This window comes from Arachis duranensis, chromosome 10 (assembly GCF_000817695.3).
Source record: "Arachis duranensis cultivar V14167 chromosome 10, aradu.V14167.gnm2.J7QH, whole genome shotgun sequence".
In the NCBI taxonomy this organism is placed as follows: Eukaryota; Viridiplantae; Streptophyta; class Magnoliopsida; order Fabales; family Fabaceae; genus Arachis; species Arachis duranensis.
The window spans coordinates 86,710,952-86,715,268 of NC_029781.3; the positions used below are offsets into that span (position 1 = coordinate 86,710,952).

The 4,317-nt window shown below is 38.9% G+C and overlaps 1 non-coding gene across 1 annotated transcript; it reads right to left on the reverse strand.

Moving 5' to 3' along the window:
* Positions 1-224: 224 nt before the first annotated feature.
* On the reverse strand, positions 225-298 carry TRNAR-ACG (transfer RNA arginine (anticodon ACG)). The gene has a single exon. It is a non-coding gene; the product is annotated as a tRNA-Arg (tRNA).
* Between the last annotated feature and the right edge of the window lie 4,019 nt (positions 299-4,317).

Genomic DNA, 4,317 nt, shown 5'->3' on the forward strand with positions numbered 1-4,317 from the left:
TAAAACACAAAAACTCAAAGTAGAATCCAAAAATGTGGTTTTTTTACTAAAACCTATAAAAATATAATAAAATTTAAACCAAACATAGCAAAAACTATATGAAAATGATGCGAAGAAGCGTTCGACAAAATACCCACACCCAAGTTCCATAGCTTTGGGTCCGCTAGCCCGATCATGATTTTCTTACCCCCAGAGGTAAGGGTCCTTACCTTTTTGGCCGGTTGTGGGCGAGGAGGGATTCGAACCCCCGACACCGTGGTTCGTAGCCACGTGCTCTAATCCTCTGAGCTACAGGCCCCATCCCGTCTCCACTGGATCTGTTGTGCAACCAAAAATAAAATAGGATTAAAAAGAAGAGAATGATACAATAAATCTCAGAGTTTTTAATGAAGCTCAGTTTCAATTAGATGAGCGGGACTAGTGGCTATTCACTTCTGAATAGTTTTGGCATCTCACTTTCCTTTGAAGTTTAGAAGTATTGGCATCTTTAGGAACTTAGAATTTGGATGATATGATTGACTCTCCTAGTTTAGTTCTTCTTGATTCTTGAACATAGCTTCTTTTGAGTCTTGGTGATGAATGGATTATTGATGGTATTGAATTTCGCTAATGAAATCTCGTTGCAAGTATAGTTTCTAAACCAACAATAATCGTTTCATACAAAAATTTGTTTGTCACAAGTAACAAACCCCTAATAAATCTAATAATCGAAGTATTAAAACCTCGGGTCGTCTCTCAAAGGAATTGCAGGGTAGTGTTCTAGTTATTGGTTTTGAGTTGTATATTTTGGGGTTTTTGGATAAGAAACAAGAAAAGTAAATGGCAATGAAATTCAAATGATAAAACGGTCTTGGCAAGGTTTGGTAGTCAAGGATCTCTATCCCTATCACTAACCACAACATGAGAATTGGCAAGGATCAACCCTATTAAATCATCCTCTAACTAGTAAAGGAAAGTCAAATGAGCTATATCAATCCAAGTCCGTAAGTCCTAGCTATCCACTAAATCAATTAGTGATGGCTAGAGTCAACGACTCCCAATCGTCAATTACTTGGACATTAGTGACTCAAGAGTTCCTAAGTTACCATCCTAAGCCAAAAGCATAAAAATCTACTCTAACATCCTTCCAAACATTTTATCAAACACTTAGAAGGCATAAAAGGAAAGCATAATAAGATTGCAAGAAAAGTAAATCTACACTACTCAATTGCAAGGAAATTAACAACAACAATTCAATTAAGCAATAAAGGAACATGAAACATGAAATTGCATAAAAGGAATATAGAAGAACAAAAGTGCATCAACATAAAAGTAGAGAATTACAATAATTAATGCTAAACTAGAGAGAGGAGATGTAGAAGAACAAGAATTACAAAAGGAAAAGTGAATCAAAGCATGAATTTAACCTAGATCTAAGAAATTCTAATCTAGATCTAACCTAATCCTAATTCTAGAGAGAAGAGAGAGCTTCTCTCTCTAGAAACTAACTTTCCCTCCAAAACTAAACCAAACTAAACTAATGTGATGGATGGTTTTGACTCCCTTTGATTTCTGCCTTAAATAGCCTCAGAAATAAGTTGGATCTGCGCTTGGGAAGCCCAGAATTTGCCCCCAGCATTTTGCCTTTAAGTGAGTCACGTGCATGCATCGACGCATATGCGTCACTTGACAATTTGCTATCCACGCGTACGCGTCATGTGCGCATACGCATCGCCATGCGACTCCACAATCCACGCATGCGCGTCTGCTGCGCGTGCGCGTCGATCTCAGCAACCCAAATCCTTGTTTCTTCATGAGTTCTCCACTTGTATGCATTTCCCCTCCATCCCTTTGATCCATTTCTAGCCTTTCCAATCTGAATTCACTAACAAACATATCAAGGCATCTAGTGGAATCAAAGGTGAGTTAATATTGACACATTAAAGGTCTAAAAAGTATGTTTTCACACTTAAGCACAATATAGGAGACAATCATGAAACCATGCTATTTCATTGAATAAATGTGGGTAAAAGGTGATAAGATCCCCTAAATTAAGCACAAGACGTACCACGAAATATTGGTGCATCACTTGGCCGTGACCCTAAGCACTTTGTTTTCCAGTATTACCACTGGATACATAAACGTCACAGATAATTAACTGGGTAAACCCTTTCGGATTGTGATTCATCTTTGCTAGAATCCCCAGCCAGTGGTGTCCAGAGTTCTTAAGTACACTCTTTTGCTTTGGATCACGACTTTAACTGCTCAGTCTCAAGCTTTTCACTTGACACCTTCACACCACAAGCATATAGTTAGGAAAGGAGCTCATTTGAACTTTTTAGGCCAAGATTTTGTTTCTTTTAGACCCTCCTAACCATTGATGCTCAAAGCCTTGGACCCTTGCTCTTGCCTTTTGGTTTAAAGAGCTATTGGCTTTTTCTTTTTCTTTTTCTTTTGCTTTTTTCGCTTCTTTCTTTCTCTTTTTTTCTTTTTCAACTTTTTCTTGCTTCAAGAATCAATTTTTGGATTTTTCATATTACCAATAATATTTCTCCTTTTTCATCATTCTTTAAAGAGCCAACATTCTTAACTCCAACATCAAATATGCACTGTTCATTCATGCATTCAGAAAGTAAAAACAATGCCACCACATCGAATAATTGAATTATTCTTATGATATTACTCGAAAATTCAAGTATCTCCCTATTCTTTTTCAAATAAAATTTTCTTTCAAGCAAGGTGAGAGACATATAGAATACTTCATAGCTTTAAGACATAAATAAAGATGATCATGCACTAGAAACATACAATAAAACAAAATACATGGAAAACAGAAAAAATGACATAGGCAAGGGGATTAAGAGAATAGGACCACCTTAGTGACGGTGGCTACTACTCCCTCTGGAGAATCCAATGGATCGCTTGATTTCTTCTATGTCTCGTCCTTGTCTCTATTGCTCTTATTTCATGGAGGATGGTGGAGTACTCTTGGTGTCCCATCCTCAGCTGATCCATGTTAGAGTTCAATTCTCCTAGAAAAGTATACAATTGGTCCCAATAGCCTTGGGGTGGGAAATGCATCCCTTGAGGCATCTCAGGGATTTCTTGATGAGGCGGCTCCACATACTCGTGCTGTGGTTCATGCGCCGGCTCTCCTACATGCTCTATCCTTCTTTAGTTATGGGTTTGTCCTCCTCAATGGGGATGTCTCCTTCTATGACAATTTCAGCTGAATTGCATAAATGACAACTAAGGTGGGGAAAAGCCAACCTTGCTAAGGTGGAAGGCTTCTCAGCTATCTTATACAATTCTTGAGATATTACCTCATGTACCTCCATCTCATTCCCAAGTATGATGCAATAAATCATGATGGCTCGGTCAATGGTCACTTCTGACCGATTGCAAGTAGGGATGATAGAGCGTTGGATGAATTCCAACCATCCTCTAGCTTTAGGCTTGAGGTCAACCCTTCTTAGTTGGACAAGTTTGCCTTGAGTATCCCTCTTCCACTGAGCTCCTTTCACACAAATGTCTGAAAGGACTTAGTCCAGCCTTTGATCAAAATTGACTCTTCTAACGTAAGGATTTGGGTCTCGTTGTATTACTGGCAAATGGAGCGCCAACCTTACACTTTTTGGGCTGAAATCCAAGGATCTCTGACCATGGTGCTCTAATTTTTGGGGCTTAGGTTTACACTTGTATCATGATGTTTAATGGCCCATGCATTGGTGTAGAATTCTTGCACCATCAAGATTCCAGCTTCCGGGATAGGATTGGCTAGAACTTCCCAACCTCTCCTCCGGATTTCTTGTCAGATCTCTGGATACTTATTCTTTTTTAGCCTAAAGGGGACTTCAGGAATTACCCTCTTTTTTGCCACTACTTCATAGAAGTGGTCTTGATGAGTTTTGGTGATGAATCTCTCCATCTCCCAAAGTTCTGAGGTGGAAGCAATAGCTTTCTATTTCCTCTTTCTAAAGGGTTCTCCTACTTTAGGTGCCAAAAGTGTGAATGAAAAGCAAAAAGCAAGGCTTTTTCAACACCAAACTTAAAATTTTTGCTCGTCCTCAAGCAAAATATGATCAAAAGGGGAGAAAAGAGTAGAAGAAGAAGAAGAAGAGAATAGGGGAGATGAAGGGAGATAGTATTTCGGCCAAGTGGGGGGCTTTTGTGTATGAGGTGTGTGTATGAAGGGTTGGAAAAAGGGGTATTTATAAGGGTGGGATGGGGTAGGGTTCGAATGAATGGGTGGGAATTGGGTGGAAAATATTTGAATTTGAAGTGTGTAGGGGTTGATGGGAGTTATAATGGATTTTGGAAAGAGAAAAAGGTGATGTG